The 24,858-nt window shown below is 40.0% G+C and overlaps 1 long non-coding RNA gene across 1 annotated transcript in view; it reads left to right on the top strand.

Moving 5' to 3' along the window:
• Window positions 1-24,208, top strand: part of LOC145398635 (uncharacterized) — a 292,841-nt gene extending 268,633 nt beyond the window's left edge. Inside the window, exons 2-3 of the long non-coding RNA XR_013897170.1 lie at window positions 11,955-12,084; window positions 23,908-24,208. This is a non-coding gene — a long non-coding RNA (uncharacterized LOC145398635). The remainder of the gene's footprint in view (window positions 1-11,954; window positions 12,085-23,907) is intronic.
• Window positions 24,209-24,858: the final 650 nt, after the last annotated feature.

Here is a 24,858-nt window from a genome sequence, read left to right as displayed (position 1 = left end):
CAATTTGTCCTTTTTTGGATCCAAACAGCCCATAGCGCAGTTCATTAACTTTTTCTGTAGCAGTTTTGATATAGCCTACAGGTGAATGATTCTAGCCTGTCTCTCAGAGATTGGGATACGGTATACTCTTTCTCAAGATCACAGAATATTTTCTGTATCTGAATGTCATCTTTCAACATTTTAAAGGCGCCCAGCTTCTCACCTTCAGCAAATGTGCTGACTGAGTCACATCCGGTAAAACTGAGCATTCCAATAATTGCCTCGCAAACAGATTCACCTAGAATCCTAGCGATTTTCTGTACCTCTGTGTCTTTCACTCTAGCCTGGGTTCCACTTTTCCAATATAGTGAGGTAGGAATGTCTTTATCGAAGGCTAGCAGCACAAGGAAGACATCTGTGTAATATGAAACGATGGCAATTGCCTTGAAATCACAGGTCGCTGCATAAGCTGAGTGTAAAAGTATACGTGTGTCAGCCTCTACTTGGGTTGTCATTGGCTCTGCGACAATGTCACAACTTTGGGCGCTTATCCGATGACAGATATCATTTCATTTGACAAATAAAGTTTTGCCATTTAGTCTGTTGACATGTCACTCCTGCTTCCATTCATGGGCAAGGAACTGAATGAGAAAAGTGTTGTTGCTTGTGGAGGTAAGAAATTTTCTGCACTGTACCACAAGCTGTTTGGATTGAATGTTATTGTATTCTGTGCTACTGGATGTAGATTGGCGTAACTGTCTCTAACCATTTTTGATAGACTTTTCAATATAAACATCAAAGACAATGTCTAATCTGTCACTATTTGATGCTTCATGAAGAGCCTTCGACAAAACCAATGATGCAATGTCTCCAAAGATTTTCTTCTCTCCTTTTAACTTGTGAACAACAGCCGTTCCATCTACTATGCAAGCAGATGATGAAGGCATCACTTCTGATGCAGATATAGTTTTTGCAACCCCGTGGAAAGTACAGACTTGGCCGATTTCCTCGGCAGGCCATCAGCTGTAGCAAGCGACCATGGCAAGGGACCTAGTGCGAATTTAGAAACCTCCTTCATGTCAAGTTCCTGTGTCTGTGCCATTATTAGCATATTGCCAAAATATCGAGTGGTTGCTCTCAGAATGGCATGTCTGCCGTTGGTTTTCACTCTCTTGGTTTTACAAGTTTCACTGAAAACCTTGAGCTTCATTATGGGAAGATCATGGACTTTGATCAGTGGAGGACTGGTCACCAGTCTCTTCACTTAGAAGCTCAAGCAAGCATTTTCACCACGATTATGTGCTTCTTTTAGATCTGCTACAGCATCATCTGGAGCTACAGTGGCACTTACATTGTTGACAAGCTTGCTTGATTCTTTGAAATGATTCACCAAGTCACCTACGACACTAATCACTGAATAAACAACAGTCTTTCTTCTCTAGTGATCCCAGTTCTACCCAGTTCCACATTTGCGACTTAGTACTAGCTGGTATGGATTTATTCATACCAAGCCAACAGTTCACTAAAAGATCGAACTTTCCAAAATAGTGTGATGGCAACTGTGCCAGAGAAACAGCCCAAAAGTCATTAGCATATAGCTCTTACTTAAAATCAAAAACATCTGAATCACTCTCTCAATTTAAAATTGCTAGAAATCATGCAAAGGCTGTAATAAATCTAGCTAAAGCAAACTTTCTTCAAAAGCAAGCATCAACACTACATAACAACCCTAATGAGAATAGAATATTCTGGTCAACTCTTAATTCCTTCAATAATAACTTTAACAAGACATCTTCCATTCCCCCACTAAAATCTTCAGATGGCAACATTACAAATGACCTGCGTGGGAAAGCAGATATTTTTGCCAGTACATTTGCCAGAAATTCCACCATAGAGGATGCCAGCCAGAATGTCCCAGTACTAGAACTTGACTCTCCCGAAATTGTTCCACTTAAAATATAGACAAGATACATAAAATCCATCCTAGACAATTTACCCACCAACAAAGCTCCAGGCCCAGATGGAATTCCGCCAATTGTTTTGAAAAAGTGTTCCCCTGAACTTTCCTCTGTTCTAGCTAAATTATTCAGACTATGCATACGCACTTCTTCATTCCCAAATTCATGGAAAGAAGCCAATATCCACCCAATTCTGCAGAAAGGAAGTTCCTCTGACCCCTCTGAAATAAGCACATTGTTAAAGTTCTTGAATCCAACAACCTAATTAGTGAAAGACAATGTGGTTTTTGCCACGAAAGGTCCACCATTGACATACTCAATCTCCTAACTCATACTATCCATCAATCAATTGACCTACATGGAGACATTAATGCAGTAGCCCTCGATATTTCTAAAGCTTTCGATAGACTATGGCACCATTCCCTGCTGTCCAAACTCCCTTCCTATGGACTAACGTCTTTTGTTCCTTTGATTTCTTCATATCTTAGTGACAGGAAAATAAGAGTAAAGGTAGATGCTGTATATTCCTATTTCCACTTAATCAACACCAGCGTGCCACAGGGATCAGTTTTGGCGCCTACCCTATTCTTGGTTCATATTAATGATGTCTTATCTGTCACCCACAATCCTATCCACTCATATGCAGATGACTCAACACTACATAGTTCATTCACACTCAGATACCCATTTACAAAGTCTAATATCTCTACCTCTCAACTCAGTACAGCCATCTCCATAAATCAAGAACTATCTATGATCAGTGAATGGGGACAAAACAACCTTGTCTCATTTAATGCTAGTAAAACTAAATATATACAATTTACTAATAGATATTCCCAGATTCGTACATTACCTTCGGTGCTACTAATATTCCCATCTCCAAAAGTATTGAAATTCTCGGCGTCTTACTTAACAATGCCCTTAGCTGGACCTCTCATGTCAGATCACTTGTTAAAACCGCCTCAAAGAAACTTGGATTATTGTACAGAGTCCGTAACTTCTTCACTGACGAGCAGTTAGCTATAATTTATAAGTCATGTGCGCTCTCAGCTTGAATATTACTCACCCTTGTGGAATGGATGTGGAGAGGCTGCATTAAAACAAGTAGACAAAATTCAGAACAAGGCTGTTAGAATTATTAACAACCTTGCCATTACAAATAAACTACCTCCCCCACAAGTAAGAAGGAATGTTGCCTCCCTTGTATTATTTTACAGATATTTTCATGGCAAATGCTCATACGAAGTTGCGTCCATGGTGCCACCTCTCCATGCCTTCCCTCGTGCTCCACGGGCATCTGGTAGCGCTCATGACTGGAATGTCACTCAGCCATATTGTAGAACTTCTGCCTATCAGAATTCTTTCATCCCCTGAACTGCATCTCTCTGGAACTCGCTTCCCCAGAGTTGTTTCCCTCCAAACTTCACCCCACAGCTGTTCAAGTCTTACTGTTACAGATATTTCATGAAGAGAAGACACCAGTAATCTGGTATGGATTATTTTTTTTTTATTAATTTGTTTTTCCTTCCTCTGTTCTGTTATTTGAAAAAAAAAAAAAAAAAAAAAACGGCTTTCAGCATTCGTGGCTTGTGCAATTCTGCATGCTGCATGTCTTGTTTGTTTAGCTGAACTATCTTGTATCTAACGCAGCATCCTGACGTAAGTACTTCTGTACTCTGCAGTTAGATAGTATTGTCTGAAGGACCAGCATTCAGACTAAAGCAACAAGTTCCACCTGCAGTTTTGGTGTCTTTGTTGACTATTTCCTCAGTTGCCTGGTCAACAGAGATGCGACCAAATGTACTGAAGTCTCCTATGAGAACAGAAAACCAGCCTTCTTTGAAACTGTCATGGACATCTGGATTGTGTCAGACAAGTTAGACATTTCAGCAATATACACACTGAGATAGCATGCATAGTTGACTTTGTCATAAGCAAAGCACCATGGAATCAATGAACAGATGCATGCCATGTGGAGCTCCCAAATTCCCTACCTTGTAGCCTGTAGCAGCCCAAGCAATTTAATGACTGTCAATGTATCTCATCCTGAATCGTGACCAGGTTCCAATGTCATGTCAAAGGAAATCTATGCATGATGCAAAGAAATTAAGCAAACCATCAAGTTCCACATTTGACATCATCTATGCACACTTCTCAAAGATTTTCATGAAGGTCGTGAATAATTTCTAGTCCTTCTTCAATGTGTGGTGAATGATTTTGTCCCATCCATGGGACGAATTCCTTGAAGACAATGCGGAGTAAAGTTTCATATATACATTTGTATATATGACACCAGCAACTGACCCTTCTGCAACAATACCAGCTTCTGTTATAATGCCTTTCAACCCTCCATCTTGAAACCGTTTTCCAATAATGGAAAGTAGATTGCACATAGTATGGAATGCTCCTATCGGAAAGATTACATTCTTGAATCTGTCTGCATGTTTCCACACAATCTCTACAGCCTTAACATAGATTGTCTGATTAAACACAATAACTATTATGGAAAGGTTGAGGGTGTCCCTGAACTACAATGAGTACTTTAATGTTTCATATATGGTTTCCCTATCAGTTGTTGGGGCATTTATAGTTGGGAGATATCCTATGTTATCTTTTATCACTGTCAGGTCTTTTCTTATGACAATATTGACGCCTGTCCATCCCATCACTTGTTGGTTGTCTCCTTCGATCTGTCTTGTAAGCATCCATACAAAATTTTTCTTGTGTGCCCCAGCAATCACATTAGTTCTATCACAGTCAACACTTTTGAGGTTAGAAGGATCGACTTGCTTTCCTGGTACGTAGACCGTCAAGGGGTCCTCGTGTAATGTCAGGCTTTTTTTCTTGTTTTTCTGAACAGTTGGAAGACGAGGTTTGCATGGCTTTGGTCCAAATACGTGTGGCTGTACAATAATGCCACTAACTCTCTGAGACGTTCCCTCTCCTGTCAGGTCTCTTCAAGTTGATCAGTGTTGTCCCATGCAAGAGTTATACATACATGATCTTGTATTTCTCGCAGAATAATGTTATCTGGAGCACCAACGAGCTTTAACAGGCACAGAGCAGTGTCATCTTCTTCTGTAGTAGTATATGACACTCCATGACCAAGCCTGTCCAAAATCCGGATAAGCTCAACATTGCCGGTCGGTGCCCTTACGCAGATGGCAGAAGTACTGTGCATGTTTAGGTGGAACTTGAGATCCCCCACTCACTGCATACATCAGATCCTGAGGAAGTGTGTCTACTAGCAGTGAACATAGTTTTCGGAATTGTTTGGGAGGCACATCTCCACTGATCAGTGCAAAAAGGGACTTTGTTACTTTTTCTGGGATTTTCACACTACTAGTTAGGGCTGAGGGTAGAAATGGCCATGTCTATTTTCCTCCTGGTCATTTATAACAGATCTTAGGTGTAATGCTGCTCTCTCCAATGTCTGCTGAACATCAGTAGAGTTTTCCTGAAGTATTTTCAGCTTCCTCTTCACCTGCTGATTTTCACGTGCCAGGTCACAGGCAGTTAAGCTGTATGGAAATACCGAGAGCTTTCCCTTTTCATCGGCATAATATATGAAGCACGTCTCCAAGATCAGCTTCAACTTTCCTTCGAAAGTGTTTCTTAATGGACTCTCGCATTTCCACTCCAAGGGTCATCATGCATTCATTTAACACATTTATGAGCTCTGTTAGTTCCATAACTCTGGATGATTTAAACAGTTCACATCGGATATATTGCAACAAGTGTCCATAGGCATCCCTTTCAGCTCCTTTGTAATCAGGGTCCTCAGGATCATTTAGAGTGCCTGTATCAGTACCGTCTTCTATGCCTTTTAAGTTGGTATGAACTCTGCAGCAGAACTTATGATACAATGCCACTGCTGCAACAAGCTCTCTTGAGGCAAGAGCTAGAATTCTGGTGTCATTACGCTTTGTTGCCACTTCTGGTATCTTGAGTCTGCTTGTAATTTAACACACTTTATCAAAGGCTGTCTGGTTCTTGTCCCTTTTATGTATTGTGTTGCCTTTTCCAGTCGGCAAAATATACAAGTTTTATCTAAAACTCTTGAGGCTGAGGCCTGTTTCCTTGTGGAACGTCGCTTCACCTGTGAAAGGGAGCCGTCATCTTTGCCTTCATGTTGATCCAAATCACGCTTCATGGAGAACGTCTGGTGACATTTTCTATGGTAAAATACCTCTGGCACATCTCCCTCTCCTACGGTTGCAGCAATGTGCAGCAGCGGTGTGTGCTGTCTTATTCTGGCAGCTCTAAGAAGTATTCCAAGAATCACAGTCTTTTGGTGATATGAGATCAATGTGTGCAACATCGTCGCCAGAATGGATTATGCATGCCTTCTCTGTATGCTGATCCATTTTCAGGGTGCAGAATAACGTTCACTCATGCACCTGATAAGACACAGGATAATTAAAGGAATGAGACAAGAATGAAATTAGCATATGCTGAGGTAAGCACATGTAAGCCGAGGAAGTATGTCACAATTTTGTAGAATTATACCACATTCCTGGGAAATATATTTATTTAAGGCTTATGAGCATCCCAGGTGCTATGTAGCAACATATTATAGGGGATCAAATTTGGCGCCGTTTTTCACGACAACTATCAATTGGATTCTAATGATACTTGACAATCTTTTATAATATACATTCCTTGATGTTGAATTGTTTGATGTTTGTGAACGGAATGATTGTGACAAAGAGAAAGCATTAAGAAACCACCAATCTTTGGTGATGTCTGGCTCATTTATTATTCAGTGGATTTTGATATAATTTTGCATAGTGTCTTCCCATAACCAACATTCCACTCAACAAAACATGAATTACAAACAACACAATGATCATTAAAAGTGAGTTAAACCCACATGTGCAAACACCCCCATCATGAACCTTATTTTCCAAATTTTCAGAAAACAGATTTTCGATACAATTTTGTGGCCGTCTAGCCAGTGTAATCTACCTGTTTGGGATTGCTGTCATGCAGATTCTATATGCCTATGGGTAGATCTTTGAAATGAAATAAATTAACCTTGTTCATCTTTTGTGGTACTGACCACCCCAGGACTCAAAGGGATGGGGAAAGAATAGAGGAGGTTCAGTCAGTTTTACTTGTGGCCTTGTGAAGTTAGTGTAGCTCTGGAGTTGTGAAACAGACTGTGTAGTTACTTGGAAAATAAAGACAACGAAAGTCAGAATCATGTGTTATTACCACGCCTGGGTTGATCTTGTGTACATTGAAAGGCTTACTCTACGAAGAATTATTTACTGGGCAATGTCCTTCCCATACTGAACTACTGCTGTTGAAGCCTGTGGCAGTGTGGGACGAGGACGTAAAAATCTAAATATATGATAAAAATCACTTCCCTAAATATAAGAAAAAATCCAAAAATCACAATATATGAAAAAAGTCCAAACCTGTGAAAAAATAACTTCAGTTTAAATGTATGAAAATTAAAATCAAAGTATGTGAATGATAAAAAAATTTAAATATATGAAAAATCGCTTCAGATTTATTTTAAAAAAATCACTTATATCTAAATATATAAATGACCATAATATCTAAATCCATGAAATAATAGCTTCAAACCTAACTATAAAAAAGTCGGCCATATGATCATCAGTAACCCTAGCTCGGTTACAGTTTCAACATGGACCAATGTTAATAAAGTATTTTTTGTTAAGGATTCCCTCACTTATAATTCGCCAAAGTTATGTCCTTTCCTCCTGGCACCCTGATCTCCGCTTCAGGTACCATTTTTGCTCTATGTGCTAAGTTTGATTTTCCCAGGATGATTACACGTCCATTTTTGTTTTTTTCTCAAACAAAATTTCACCTATACTTACCTAACAAACTTACATAACTTTGTACTCAGAAAAAAAGCTATCCTCACCTAGATTTCCCTACGTAAGAAATAGTGCAAAAGTGGGATAGAGAAGGGAAAACATTCTCCTTGAACACCTAGGCCGGTATTCTCGTCGGTTAAGAAAGCTCGTTAATCCCTTTTCCTCAACGACGTATTTTGCTTTTTACACCTTACTGTCCTTGTTTGTGTTATATAATTATTTTTAACATCACCATACTCTTCATAAATAACTTACGAAGGATTATGACTAAAAATATTTAAAAAATAAATCGCTAAGGAGGAGATGTTAGGGAGCTTCCTTAACCGACGAGAATACGGACCCCCGTGTATTTCTGCATCCCACTATAAAGTGTCATAATACTGTACTCACAGAAGTCTTTGTGAGCAGGTCAGTGCGATTTCTACGTTGGCCGGGGCACCTACTTACCACTACCAATGGCGATAGTGGCGCAGAAAAACAGTCCTGTTTCGCCTGCTGTGGATAAGGAGTAAGTATGTTGAATAGAATTATCAAAACAAGATGAAAAACACTCATTACACCCAGATATGCGTGGCCAAATAGGCTTCATTAACGCTAATTCGGTGACTTGCGTTTTAAAAGTGAATTATTTGTGAGTAGAGTGACAATTTAGGAGTCTGAAGATAGAGTAGGCAACGTAGAGGACTAAGAAGAAGAATTATGGTTAATGGAAGTAGTTAGTAGTTGTAGTAGAGGTAATATTAGTAACAGTGGTGGTGGTAGTAACAGTAATTGTAGTAGCACCGATGGTGATAGCAGCAGTAGTAGTATTGATGGTAGCAGCAAGGAATAGTAATAGTATTAGTGGTGTTGGTGGTGGTGGTGGTAGTAGTAGTAGTAGTAGTAGTAGTAGTAGTAAAATTGGTGGTGGTGGTGGTAGTAGTAGCAGCAGTAGTAAAATTGGTGGTGGTGGTGGTGGTGGTGGTAGTAGTAGTAGTAGTAGTAATATTGGTGGTGTGGTAGCAGTAGTAATAGTAATATTGGTGGTGCTGGTAGTAACAGTAATAGTAGTAGCACTGATGGTGATAGCAGCAGCAGTAGTATTGATGGTAGCAGCAGTAGGAGTAGTATTAGTATTAGTGGTGGTGGTGGTGGTAGTAGTAGTAGTAGTACTAGTAGTAGTTGTAGTAGCAGCAGTAAAATTGGTGGTGGTGGTGGTGGTAGTAGTAGTAGTAGTAGTAGTAATATTGGTGGTGGTGGTTGCAGTAGTAATAGAAATACTGGTGGTGGTGGTAGTAGTAATAGTAGTAGCTGCAGTAGTAGTAGTCCATTCATCATGATGAAGTACGCGACCTCACTGTGAAAATGCTACAGCAAATATGCCATGATGTCACCATAGAGCCAGCTCTGCTACCTCTAGACGGTGAGCACTTCATACACAGAACAGCAAACACGTCAAATGATGCAAGAGTGGATGTCAGTGCTCGAGGTCTGGGCACTTGGGCAGAGGGCTTTCTTCGACTTTAGGATATTTCATGCTATGGCAGCATGTCCCCGCAAACTGTCTCTCGAGGCTGCACACAAGAGGAATGAACAGGAAACATACATACACTATCCATAAAGGATCCAGCATGTGGATCACAGTCGATTCACTGCCCTTGTTTTCACAACATCAGGTGGGATGGGTCCAGAGGCGTTGACATTCTCCTCGAGACTGGCACAGGTTCTTTCTGAGAAAAAGCATCAACCTCAGAGTTCTCTTATGACCTGGATGAGATGTCGACTGTCATTCTCCCTCGTGAGGTCTGCACTCCTATGCCTCAGGGGTACAAGATCATCAGCCCTCAGGCCTGTCTCTCTGGTGGATATGGATTGCGAAGCTACTTTGGTCGGGAGCCGCATAAACCAGCGACTCCAATAGATTAATGTCTCTATAAGTTCTGTAATGTTAATGAAAAAGAACAAAAACACAGTAATAACAGTGGTAATCTATGGCTTGTAACCACAGTCGTTGTCGTGTTTTGGGCCAACAGATTGTATGATAAGGGACAGTGTTAATCTTCACATTCGATTCCAAATGGTGAACTGTATTATGAAAGTTGGTTTTGATCTTCACAATATAATTCCCAAATGGATGGAGGTGAAATTAGAAAAAAGTCGTTGTAGTAGTAGTAGTATTAGTAGTAGTAATGGTGGTGGAGGAGGTGGTGGTGATGGTGGTAGTAGTAGTAGTAGTAGTAGTAGTAGTAGTAGTAGTAGTAGTAGTAATGGTGGTGGAGGAGGTGGTGGTGATGGTGGTAGTAGTAGTAGTAGTAGTAGTTGCAGCAGTAGCAGTAGCAATAGTAGTAGTAGTAATGGTGGTGAAGGTGGTGTGGTGGTGTTGGTAGTAGTAATAGTTGCAGTAGCAGTAGCAGCAGCAGTATATAATTATTTTTCTTTCTTTTTGGTAGTAGTAGTAGTAGTAGTAGTATAGTAGTAATTATTGTAGTAGTGGTGGTAGTAGTAGTAGTAGTAGTAGTAGTAGTAGTAGTAGTAGTAGTAGTAGTAGCAGTAGTAGTAACGGTGGTGCTGTGGTGGTGGTGGTGGTGTGGAAGTAGTAGTAGTAGTAGTAGTAGTAGTAGTAGTAGTAGCAGCAGCAGCAGCGATATACTATTCTTATTACACTTATTTGTTGCTGTTTTTGTTGTTGTTGTAACCCCAGGCTCATCTAGACGTGAATCTGGTGTAACTTTCTTGTCTTAATTTACCATCATGGACAAGGCAAAGTTATATTGTTGATTAAAACGTATACGGAAACTGAAATTAACAAATAGGCTACAGATTGTGTGTGTGTGTGTGTGTGTGTGTGTGTGTGTGTGTGTGTGTGTGTGTGTGTGTGTGTGTGTGTGTGTGTGTGTGTGTTTGTGTTTTATGTTAGCTGATCTGATACTACACGAGTTCTTAAGTTACAAACAAGAAAATAATTATCTCTTGTCATGTCTCCTTGATACCATCAGATGAGGTAAGGCCTATGTATCTATCTATCTGCGAATCCATCTATCTATAGCCAGACGTCTTAATCTCCTGAGGGTTGGCCACAAACAAATCGTCTCCCAGTTGCCCTGCCCTCTGCATTTTGCTGCCCTCTTTTCAATTGACACCCTCGTCTTTCATCATCCGTCCATATCATTCTTGGTCTCCATAACCCCCTTTTCCCTTCCACCTCATTCACATTCACTCTCCTCTTCAGTCTCTCATTCTCCATCCTCTCCACATGGCCACATGAGGTAAGGTATAATATAAAAACACAGAAAACGCTAAACCCTTACGGTGCTTATTTTCATCATCACACCCACTGGACTGAATTATGCTGTTGAGTTGCTGTTTTCCTGTAGTCCACCGTCCTTCCCCTCGTGGGACAGGAATGTGACTGAGAGGTAGTTTTTCCGGTTGAATGGGTGTAACATTGGGAAGTTGCCCCTCTACAACACAAATATGTAAATGAATATGTGGCTAACCACGCCTTGGTAACTAAGGAAGTGAAAAATAAATGAAGAATGGAAAATATTAATATATGGAGGACTATATATTTCTGGATAAAACAATGCACACATAAATTAAACAGCGTTTGTGCCGTTGATACAATATGAACATGTACCAAACATTTCACGCACTAATTAGCCTCCTGTACTGTGTTGGTAAATCTGCCATCACATTATCTCTGAAATGCCAGGGAGTCTATCAAGGGTATTATGGTATTTATGGACATCACACTGAAACAATCTTTGTTGAATAATGCGAATACGTAAATAACAAACATAATTACAGGAACTGCAGTCGAAAACAGGATGTATACTTTGCATATGATACAGGACAATTAGGGATTCAACTAGACAACATGAATAAACATTGCCGTTTGAATATTAATGCAGTTACTCGTATTATGATCATATAAATGTTTTATGCATATACGTGTTATTTCAGTATTTGTCATTACTGTTTAAGTAGGTAGCCGAAAAGTAATGTGATCTTCAGCATCCGGTTAGACCCGATAGCCTTGGTAATACCACAATGTTACTTGGTAAATGTCACACCAAGTTCCTTGATTGATATGTACAAAGAGTCTCTCTCTCTCTCTCTCTCTCTCTCTCTCTCTCTCTCTCTCTCTCTCTCTCCTACGACTTATAAATATCATTTGTCTCCACAGTGCCTTTGCGTTGATGGAATCGGGTTTATTTAATAAGTGGATGAGGCACTCCCTGGCCAACACCACCGCCTGTGTCAATCCACCCATGGTCATCACCGTCACTACTGTTCTCTCACTCACCAACCTCTGGGTAATTATAACACTGTATGTAGTTTGTCAAGTACTGCATACCTATCTATATCTATAGTTCCATTTCCGTAAGGGATGGTTACTAACAAACCGCCTCCACGTCACCCAGTCCTCTGTCTGCCTTCCCTCCAAATCATACTCACTCACCAACCTCTGGGTAACTGTGGATTTTGCCCGGAATTCACGAATATATTTACGACCAACTCTCTCTCTCTCTCTCTCTCTCTCTCTCAACTTTGATTTTTTATTGTGAAGAAATACAATTGACATGGGAAGTTTCTGCACTTCTCTTCTGTTTTCCTCTCAACAAATAATAATAATAATAATAATAATAATAATAATAATAAAGCAAATGGAACACCGAGATCTCAGGCCCCAAGCTGTCAGTGCAAAGCATTGCTTGGTATGCCTCCGCCAATCCTTGCGGATGGACTCTCCTTAAATCCTTCATGGCAGGCTTCACTGTAGGTTGAAACAAGACTAAAGAGAAACTAAGTCGACCTCATATGACCTTGATCTTGGCCATTTGACCTTGCTGACCTAATCAGTTAATCATCCCTTCATTATGTATCACTGAAAAGAGTTTGGTCTAAAACCATTGAGGAGTTCAGGAGATATTACGCCCACACCCATATGATCTTGACCTTGACCCCTTGACGTTGCTGACCTTATCAGTTCATCGCTGCTTTATCCTGTATCACTGACAAAAGTTTGGCTGAAATCCGTTTAAGAAGTAAGGAGGTATCGCATCTACAATGATACACTAAGTTGACCCCAAGTGAACTTGACCTTTGACCCTTGACCTAGCTGTCCTAATCAGTTCATCATCTCCCCATAAAGCATCGCTGACGAAAGTTTGGTAGAAATCTGTCATGGGTTAGGGAAATATTGTGGCCACATTATTGTTACTGGGAGATGGCCATAAGGATGAACTTAATTGATCCTGTATGACTTTGACCCTTGATCCCTTGACCTTGCTGAGCTAATCAGTTCATCGTCCCTTCATACTGTATCAGTGACAAGAGTTTGGTTGTAATTCGCCGAGGGGTTTAGAAGATATCACACCCACAAGATAAACTAAGTAGACCCTATTTCAACTTGATCTTTGACCCCTTGACCTAGCTGAACTAACCAGTACATTATCTCATACTGCATCGCTGCCAAAAGTTTGTAGGAAATCTATCAATGGCTTCAGGAAATATTGGGTCCAGAAAAGAATTATGGACAGACTTACACATGCATGCACCAGCGCACGCAAGCAATCACTCAATGCATCCTCCACTACACGTGGGAGAAGCATAATAATAAATAATAAACAGAACTATACTACCATCACAACTACTACTACTACTACTATCCAGAGGTGGGCACCACAAATGAAAATTCAATTCAGCAACACAGATCCACAAACTAAAAAAAAAAAAGAATTGCATTCCACAACCGCAAATTCGCAAAATTCTTGAAATATGCATTTCCGCAAATGCAAAAACGCAAACGCAAACTTCAGTACCACGGCATCAGCTTCATCTTATTCTGGGTACCATTAGAGGATTATAATTATTAAGTTTAGGATGATATTTTACATAATCAAGGGGTTAAAAATCATCTCTAGTTACTCACATACTGCAATTATATATTTACTCTATTCTGAGTAGCAGTAAATGACTATAAAGTTTGGATATTGTCTAAAGTAATGAATGGGATATGTGAGGCGTTTAAAACCAGAAGGCCGCAAGCACCATTTTTTTCTTTTAATGAGAAAAACGAACTGCTATAGACAGAAAGCTAGGAATTGCTTTATTTTAAACGTATGGGCATTCTATGGCCCATACCTTTAAAATAAAGCAAATCCCAGCTGTCTATCTATAGTAGTTACTGAGAAATAAAAAACTTTAGGGACGTTTTTCTCTTTAAAAAAAAAAGTTGGTGCTTGCAGCCTTCTGGTTTTAAAAGCTTTATATAAGATTATAGTTATAGTAAAATTAAAATATATATTTCAGTTATTATTATTAGTATATTAGACTGTTTTTACTACAAGACAAGGGTTAATCCTTCACTATCGTATACAAATGAATTTAATTACTACACTTCACAGCTCGCACTTGACAATTGACACATCAGTCCAACTCTATTCCTCGGCTCAACCTTACTCCCTAGTCATAGTCAGACTCCTCTAACAACTGAGACAACTCCAATGTATAGTATATCTATCTATCTACCTGTCTATCTATCTATCTATCTATCTGTCTATCTACGTATATTGATACCGCATGGAGATAGGTGGTTGTCTGATCAGAAAAATGTGTTTTCATTTCGTATGTTTCTTGTTTAATCTGTTATTTATCTACTTAATGATTTTTGTTGAGATTGAAATATTGGCATTGGCAATGCTATAAGTCTGGCAATTTGAAATTTAGAATAAAATTCATATTCTAGGTGGACTGGGAGGCTTCGTAGCACATCTTTGCACTTTTCATCTTGTTGTTGGCTTCTATTCTAAACAGGTCTTTCTAGTATCGATGTAGTTTACATCACTAGCATATATTATTGCATCTATGAATCTGGAAAATAAACTGATATTGAATTAGGCTTTATATTTTTCTTTATTTATTGGAAAAAAAAATATTTGTTGGCTTTCATCTTTAGATTCTTATTTCTTACTCCCCCCCCCAGCATGGACAAACAGTATATCATTAAGATAGTGAGGAACCCCCCTATGCAAAGCAGAATATGACTTGCTATGATGATTTTATGCTTTAATATTTAATCACGCGTACGAACGTTGCCTCCTTTTGGCTTATACCCGTTTTCATTCCTTTCCATGGAGCTTGGTATGATGCCAGTGAATATCAAAGAGAGATAAATTGATACTCAGCCCCGCCTCTCTCTCTCTCTCTCTCTCTCTCTCTCTCTCTCTTTAAGGAATTGTAAAATTGTCGTACAAAAAGGACGATAATGAAAACTGTTACATACACTATTGGCTACATATGAACCTGAAACAGTACAAGAGTGTGGCATGGGTCAGGCAGTTGGTACGCCTGCAGCCCGTGAAGTATTCACACATTAGTTGTGTCTAGGAGGATGAATCAATGGGTTGCCAATGACTGTTTAAAACTGACACGTAGCTACGAATCAAGTATTAGAAGACTCTACACTAGTAAAAATAACCATAGGTATGAATGTTATTCATCACTGTCATAGCTCATTTCGTTGACAGCTAAACTTAAACCGCAGTGATAACCAAATGACATAAAGAGATTTCCGTTTCATAGACTGATCTAGCCGGAGCTCACACTTGCCTTGCCAGATGGTGGAGCACACTCTTCTACGATTTATCTGATACAAAAATCAAATTGTTTCCATAAACTGTATACTGGCATTTCTGTTTGTAAATTTAATAAATCGTACAAAGATATAGTTACTAGCTTCTAGTATCTTCATGAAACATAATACTCTCTTCCCATTCTGCCAACTCTTTCATTGCTGGAAACTCACTCCCATCTTCTCCTCCCCCCACTTCCTCCCTCGAACCCCCTATCTCTCTCATTCTCCCCACCCCACCCCCCTAAACAGCCAGTTCCTCCCCTCCCCCATTTCCTTTTGACTAACGGAGGTGAAGGTCATAAAGTCTGACCTCCTTACTTCTTAACCCACGGCGCCCCGGGGACGTACTTCCACGTCCTCACGTTTTGTCACAGCTAATCCCGGGGACGTACTTCAACGTCCTGCAATTGCAAGGTTCATAATTTCCACAATTTTCAATTTTCGCGAGTCATTTTTGGTACGTATACACGTGACACCTTCCTCAACAAGATGCCAGGCAGAGACAATGCCTTACCCAGCATGACCTCCTCCCCCCCCCTGCATGCCATTGTCTCAGCAATTCACCTGTCATCAGTGACCTGGCCAGTATAGCCATGTCATGCCACGGTACGAAATTCAGGGCCAGAGTGATTCCCCAATCAATGACAATGTGGAGGACAAACTTTACATAGCATTAGAGGAAGAAACAGTTAGACATGATGATCAGGTAATGTGGCAAAAAAAGGTCAGGTATTAGTGAGTGAAACAATGCTTATAATGCCTATGTTACTGCTTGAAAACCAATATACTCTTGTACTACATATAAATTCGTAACAGTAAATAAATAAATACCGTTTATGAGTGGTGTGAAATAGTTATCCTCCCATAGAACTCGTTTTCTTTGGTGCCAGCCTGATAGAAAACCCAGTAAGGTAAGGAGGCTCTCCTACCTGTAATGAGTATTTTAAACCTCAGGTGAGCGATTTCTCTATGAATTTTCGATGTTTCTCATCAAAAGCGAAAGTTTTAGCACAAAAAAAAAAAGGGTCGAAAAATGGTCGGGATTGGGGGGTACCAGTGGTCAAAAAGTGGACGGGACGGGGCGGGTTAAACCAACAGTGGTTATCTGCCTAGATGACCCATCCTTATTGACAAAGTCTCTCTCTCTCTCGGGCCAAATCACTTAAGATCTTACCTGAACTGTGTCGCCAGTTCGTAGTGCCACAGGGCGCTCTTGGGGCAGGCGAGTATAGTGTGGAAGCCACTACCTCCAAGTCACTGTCTCTTTTATATGTAATAGCTTATGTGCATAATAGGATAAATATAATACACTGAATGTGATGAGATTTCAGCCAAAGTTTGTAGTGATATGGTTAAATGAATGAGAAAAATAAAGACCTTGTTTCTATTAGAAGGAGAAGTGCATCTCGGACTGGTGTATTAGAATGACCTATATATTCATTCTGCAATAATTATACGGGTTATGATGACAGTTCAACTATATATTTCATTCTTAAGATGACTCAAATGTGCAACACCATAACTATAAAAACAACGTATATTGGCAATGCTGTTTCATCAGATCGATCTAGACTGTGTATGGCTCTTGCTCATTGTAATCAATCGCAGCTGTGTCCCACTGAAAAGAGGCTTAACATCCACACACGGTAAAGAGTGCCTAAAGACTGGAGATCATAGGAAGCAGGAAATACAGACAGAGGGAGACAGTTCCAGAGTTGACCTGTTGCATAAATGAAGGACCGGGAGTAACGGTTAACTCTTGCATTAGAGAATTGGACAGAAAAGGGATGAGAGTTTGCTGCTTGATGGATGCTATGTGCCCGTCGTAGAGGTGGAGGAGCAGCGACCACTGAAGTAGCAATAGAAAAGAGATAAAGATGCAACAGTGTGGCAAAGAGACAGACCCCATTCCCTAAGGCCCAGCAGTCTTCCTGTAAACCATTCACTTCCATATGACACCATTTTGGCACTAACACCCACCATCCATTTTAGGATGTTTTGTACTGATGTATTAGTATTAGTTTGGGTGTTTTTGTGAGATGTTAGTAGGTCTTGTGGTAAATCAATAAAGTCTGTTTTTAACGAAATTCATACTCTGCCCCCTGCCTCAACCAAGATACAAACATGCGTCCATTGGAACAACAGTCCTATCGACTTTGTCACCGCCTCCCTCATTCAGTCCTAGTAAACAGATGATACTCATTTCCCTACCAGGTTCTCCCGTCTCTTTCTCTCATTTCATTTGCAGGTTTCAACACCGACCTTTCATTTGTTCTCTTCTAATGGGGGGGGAGGGGATTTCGTTTTCACCCTCATAATTCTGATGATTATAATTATCGCTCACTGTTTGTGTTAATTCCATCCCATCATTTACAAACAGATTAGTAGTAGAATAAATTTATCTAGGCTATGTATAACAACATGACACCGTACCAACAGTATATCAGGCAATGTATTTTTCATTAAAAGACATAAAAATTCTGCTGATTTTCCCACCATGTTTGTTAACCCGAGAAGTCCCATCGACGTATGGGTACGTTGTAACATTTTGCATTTGCCAGTCCCGTCGACGTACTGGTACGTTTTGCAATTGCAAGGTCCTTAATTTGCACAATTTTCAATTTTTGCGCGTGATTTTTCGTATGTATACACGGGACACCTTCCTCTATTCCTCTACAAGATGCCAAGCAGGGACAATGCCTTACACCGCATAACGTCCCCCCCCCCCCGCACGTCATTGTCTTGGCAATTCACCTGTTACCAGTGACCTGGCCAATAAAGATATTCAGGGCCAGAGTGATTCCTCCAATCGATGACAATGTGGAGGACAAAGTTTACATAGCATTAGAGGAAGAAACAGTCAGAAATGATGATCAGGTAATGTGGCAAAAGAAGGTCAGGAATGGTGATGAGTTAGTGAGTGAAACAATGCTTATAATGCCTATATTACTGTTTGAAAACCAATATATTCTCATACTACATATAAATTCGTACCATGTAAATAAATAAATACCGTTTAGGAGTGGTGTGGAATAGTTATCCTCCCATAGAACTCGTTTTCTTTGCAGCCAGCCTGATAGAAAACCCTATAAGGTAAGGAGGTACTCCTACTTGTATCGAGTATTTTAAACCTCTGGTGAGCGATTTCTCTATGAATTAGCAATGTTTCTCACCAAAAGTGGAGGTTTTAGCCAAAAAAAAAAAAAAAATCCAAAAATGGTCGGGACTGGGGGGTGTCGGAGGTGCGAAAGTGGTCGGGACGTGAAGGGTTAATACTGTATAACATTCATACACCACAGATGGATAACAGTGTTCGTGTGCCATTCATATACTCGTATGACAATGCCTTGTACTGACATTCACCCTCTCCTTCACTAGTACAGATATGTTGTTAAAGTATCGGCATAGATAAGGTACAATTAATGACATTACTTTTACCCAGGAAATATATCTCACATGTAGTCTAACTGCATATGAACATTATGACAGTGTAGCAGAAATAGTAATTATGAAAGTTATCTAACAAGGTAAATTCAGTGCTTTCTAACTCTGCTGCAGACACCTTGTTTACCAATATAGCATATAGCTATAAACCATTACCGGTATGTATTTGCAACAATCACATCCTGCTGTGTAGTTCGTTCCCTTTCTTGCCACTCAGTGTAGAGCTACCCTAAAAACAGAGTACTGCTAAACTAAATGGGTTGATGATGGGCGCCCCCCACTTACCCTTCTTAACTATTGTTATGAAGGGGGATTTGTCAGTTAGGTAGTCTCGTACCTTCGAGACGTTTCTGGTACCGTAAGTTTCGTTACGAGTCGTCAGAGCTGCCAGTTTGCCTGGTGTTTGTAAGCGTAGTTATTTCGTAATTTAAACATTAATTTATTTTTGTGCTCTTTTTCTTTATAATGTTTTATTTAAGTGATTGCTTGTTAAATTATGTAATTTAAATTCGTACGGTAAATGATTTAGAGTCTTATGTAATGTGAGACAACTCTACCATGTTTCGATGTCTAGTAGTTGGTAACTGTTGTTGCTAGGGGCTGATGCAAAACAGTATGTCCTAGAATGGTGGAGAAGTAGAAGTTTCGAGAGTAATGCAAGCTTATATAAGATGGTGTAGAGACTATTACAAGTTTAGTCCGGTGTCAAGTCAGTCAGTTTCGAGTTTAGTCGGGTTTCTGTTCAGTGTGAGTGAAGTGCAGTCGGGTTTGGTGCAGTGCTGTTAGTGAAGTTTGTGGAGAGTTGCCTTGCAAGCATTAAGTGTAATTACTGTCTGTGAAGATTGTATATTTTTGGTACTTGTGAAAACAGTGGCAAACAGTGACAGGTTATTGAAGTTTGTATATCATTGGAACTTGAGAAGACAGTGAAGTGTTGAGCATTATGTGTAATAAGAGTTAGTATAGTATGTATAGCTCCAGTGCTTGTGAGAACGGTGAAGTTGGAAAGAATTAAGTGGAATTATTTGGAAAATAAAGACAGTGAAATTTAAGGAGCCAGTGTTTATTTTCGCCTCAGCTGATCTTGTGTACTACACACCTAAAGGCTGACCATAAGAAGAACAACTTATTGGGCAACGTCCTTCCTGTACTGTACTACAGCTGTTGGAGCCTGGGGCAGTGTGGGATGGGGACATAACACTGGTGTCAGGAGTGAGGATTATTTCAGGGCTGCAGTGAGGCTAATCTTCGACATGGAGCAAGAAGGTGTCTAGACAAGAGGCCAAGCTAGGCAGAAAGAGACATCGCTGGGTGGAATTATGAAACTATTACAAGCACATATACAGACACAGAACGAAGGACAGGAAAAACTCCAAGCACAATTACAGGCACAGAGTGAAAAAGTAGAGACACAGAGTGAAGGACAGAAAAAACTCCAAGCACAATTGCAGGCACAAAAGCAAGAAATCAAAGAACAATTGCAGGCACAGAACGAAGAACAGAAAGAACGATATGAACAGCTTCTGGAGGCATTACAGAAGCAACAGAGGGAATTACAACCGAGGATGCAAGGACAGCTAGATTATTCCATGGGAGAAATGAAGGAAGAACAGCAACAGCTTAAGGAGGAAGTAGATGCCAAGTTAAAGCTGCAGAAGTATGAGGTAAGCAATAATGTGATGGAGTGTAAACAGCATGTAGACGAACAGCTGAAGAGAGTTAGTGAGGAAATAGTGACGGAGTGCAAACAGCATGTGGAAAACCAGCTAAAAATTAGCAAGGGAATAGCGACAGAGTGCAGACAGCATGTGGACAACCAGCTTAAGATCAGTAAGGGAATTGTGATAGAGTGCAGACATCATGAAGATAACCAGTTGAAGCATGTAGTCGATCATGAGAAGATAATTAGCGAGAAAATTGAGGCTGTAGAGAAATATTGCACTCTTGAGCCTCAGGGTAGTGTACAGAGAGCATATGAAGGGAGTGGACAGTGTACGGTGAATATTGGCAGATCCCGGGCATCTGTAGCTGGCATTACAGGGTTGAATAATCAGAATGTAGGTGAATTAACTCTTGGCCTTAATTATGATGCCCCAGTTTCTAGGCCTCAACCAAGTGAAGTGCAGGGCTATAATGGGGGTCCAGTTAAAAAGAAACCTCAGGAATTTGATGGTAGAGTATCTTGGGAAGCTTACCGTGCACAGTTTGTTACTTGTGGATCAGAATGGTTGGGATGATAAGAAGAAGGCTGCAGAAGACCCACCACTGAAGAAATGCAAGAGAACCTTGATGAACAGTGTGTGAAAAGACAGAAGGACTGACAACATGCAGCGTAGTAAGAATGGGAATCATAGGAAGAAATGCAGCCGGACTGTAGTGACGGGGCCAGCGTCGGACGGAGAAGACCTGGGGAGGATGCAGATGGAGGGTGCTGATTTGCAACTGGTGCTGGAGTGGCTACAGTGGAGTGCAGTGCGACCATCATGGGGAGGAGTTTCCAGGTTGGGCCCTGCGACCGGAAGCTACTGGAGTCAGTGAGACCTTCTTCGTTGCAACGGACTACTGGAGGATCAGTGGGAGACGCCCAATGGCCTCAGCAAGTGTTGGAAACTGGTGGTTCTGAAGAGGGTGAGGCCTGAGATCTTGGATGAGTCCCATAACCAGATCACTAATGGGCACCTGGGAGTGAAGACAACTCTAAGCAGGCTGCAACACAAGTTCTACTGGATTGGCATGCGTCAGGATGTTGAAGAGTGGTGTCGGACCTGTGATGTATGCTGTGTCAAGAAGACAACCAAGACCTTCCTGGAGGATTGGACTATGTGGAGGAACAAGGATATCATCGGAAGCAGCATAGAAGGACCTGATAAGTTGAAGGATTATTTTGTATATACTGTGTAGTTTTCTCGGGACGACAAAGAACTAGGGAGGGGGTAGTGTTATGAAGGGGGATTTGCCAGTTAGGTAGTCTCGTACCTTCGAGACGTTTCTGGTACCGTAAGTTTCGTTACGAGTCGTCAGAGTTGCCAGTTTGCCTGGTGTTTGTCAGCGTAGTTATTTCGTAAGTTAAACATTAATTTATTTTTGTGCTCTTTTTCTTTATAATGTTTTATTTAAGTGATTGCTTGTTAAATTATGTAATTTAAGTTCTTACGGTAAATGATTTAGAGTGTTATGTAATGTGAGACGACTCTACCATGTTTCGATGTCTAGTAGTTGGTAACTGTTGTTGCTAGGGGCTGATGCAAGACAGTATGTCCTAGAATGGTGGAGAAGTAGAAGTTTCGAGAGTAATGCAAGCTTATATAAGATGGTCTAGAGACTATTACAAGTTTAGTCGGGTGTCAAGTCAGTCGGTTTCGAGTTTAGTCGGGTTTCAGTTCAGTGTGAGTGAAGTGCAGTCGGGTTTGGTGTAGTGCTGTTAGTGAAGTTTGTGGAGAGTTGCCTTGCAAGCATTATGTGTAATTACTGTCTGTGAAGATTGTACATTTTTGGTACTTGTGAAAACAGTGGCAAACAGTGACAGGTTATTGAAGTTTGTATATCATTGGAACTTGAGAAGACAGTGAAGTGTTGAGCATTATGTGTAATAACAGTAAAGTGTGTATAGCTCCAGTGCTTGTGAGAACAGTGAAGTTGGAAAGAATTAAGTGGAATTATTTGGAAAATAAAGACAGTGAACTTTAAGGAGCCAGTGTTTATTCTCGCCTCAGCTGATCTTGTGTACTGCACACCTAAAGGCTGACCATAAGAAGAACAACTTACTGGGCAACGTCCTTCCTGTACTGTACTACTGCTGTTGGAGCCTGTGCCAGTGTGGGGTGGGAACGTAACACTATTATACTTGCGGGACAAAATTAACAAATGGGTTTTCTGCAGATATCTGTCTTTCATTCTATTAATCTGTCTCCCTAAGGTGAGATTTTTTGTCCTCAGACAACTACCATGTCACATAAAACTCTTAAAATATTCCCAAAACTTTTTATAAACATCCTTAATGCTACTAGTTTTCTTGCTGTTACCTGTCAAACAGTACTTTTGAACTGAGGTAAATAAAGCTAAAATCTAGAGTTAATTAAAATGACCACAAATTAGGTGGGGTAGCCATTCTAATTACCCTCTTTGGGAATAAGGGGAGGATCGATTTTTTTTTTTTTGGGGGGGGGGGCAAATGTTGAGAATGGCAAGGAAATTTGGAAATGTCTTCTATAGAGTGACATATTTATTATTATTATTATTATTTTTATTATTTATTGCCAGATGCCTTAATCCCGTAAGGGGTGGCCTCAAACGAATAGCCTCCATGTTGCCCTGTCCCCCGCCCTATCACTGCCCTGCTCACAGCTCATACCCCCCTGTCTCATAGGCTATACCTCTCCACTCCATCCTTCCATCTCATCCTCGGCCTCCCCCTCCCTCTCCCTCCTTCCATCTCGCTCACATACACTCTCCTCGTCAGAGTCTCACTCTTCATCCTCTCCACATGGCCAAACCACCTCAATGTATTTTTCCTAACGCTTCCTATCACATCCACATCCACACCGCAACGCTCCTTCACTTCCTCATTTGTCAGCCTATCTCTCCATGTGACTCCACATGCTTCTCTCAAATAATTAACTTCCACTGCTCTCACTCTCGACTTGTGTCCCTCCAGCAAGGTCCAAGCTTAAGTTCCATACATAAGCGTTGGTATCACAGTACTGTCATGTACTAACTGTTTCACTTCCCTGCTTATTTTCATGTTTCTTATCACTGCTTTCAAGGAACCAGCAATCTTTCTTCCTTGTTGTACCCTTTCAAGCACTTCATCGTCTAAACTTCTAAACTTCCATCCTTACCCATCACACTACCGAAGTACTTAAACACACTCACATTTTCCTTTTCCTCCTCATCCAACCTCATTATACATTCACTGACTTCACTTCTCTCGAAGACCATAACTTTACTCTTCCCTACATTCAACTTTAGATTTAGTTTCTTACTGACTCTTCCGAACTCATTATTATTATTATTATTATTATTATTATTATTATTATTATTATTATTTTGATTTCAGGGCATGTTCGTGGTGCTTGGCCTAGGCTGTGGGATATCATGCCTTGTTTTCCTCTTGGAGAAGATTGTGTCCAGTACAATGCCGTTGACAGAAATACACTGAAGTATATGGGGACGATGCTACTCTCTCTCTCTCTCTCTCTCTCTCTCTCTCTCTCTCTTACACTGTTCTTGCACTATTTTGCTTTTATAGATCTGATACGAAGCTCAGTTGCTATATTTCATTTTTATTTAGGATATCTTTTGCTGCGAGGTTTATTTTTATACATTTAACGGACTGATTGAAGTAAAAACATTATGACAACAGAACCGAGGTCATTGCAGCTATATATATATATATATATATATATATATATATATATATATATATATATATATATATATATATATATATATATACACTTTTATTTGATGTATTCGTTTCTTATTGTAGCTGGCCAGATGTCAATAAACTTGTAAAAATATTTGTTTTTGTTTTTTTTTCCTGATGATTAGGGTATAATGCAGTTATCTCTTCTGCCTCTTGGCTACAAAGATGGTGCGACTATATTAGTTTTAAGTACCACTCAATTTTATCCATCATATGGTAAATATCCTTGTAATAGAGGTTACTGGTTTCGGTTTTTACTTCGTTCACTTCCACAGCTTTCCTCTAATCAGACAAAATACAATCTAGTGGTTTTAAGAACAAATTACAAAAGATATCACTGTACTGAAATGTTAAGTGGATCGGTGTTGCTACATTGCATTAATATGTAGTATAATATTTAAAAGTACAAACTATGTTTCACTGTTACAGCCTCCCAAGAACTATATATATATATATATATATATATATATATATATATATATATATATATATATATATATATATATATATATATATATATATATATATATATATCTTTGAGTTATAAAATAACAGAAATGGATGAGGACAGGTCATGTAGCA

The sequence above is a fragment of the Coenobita brevimanus genome, chromosome 46 (genome assembly GCF_032717465.1).
Source record: "Coenobita brevimanus isolate Jiangsu-jjx chromosome 46, ASM3271746v2, whole genome shotgun sequence".
NCBI classification, from domain to species: Eukaryota; Metazoa; Arthropoda; class Malacostraca; order Decapoda; family Coenobitidae; genus Coenobita; species Coenobita brevimanus.
This window is presented reverse-complemented; position numbering and strand designations above follow the sequence as displayed.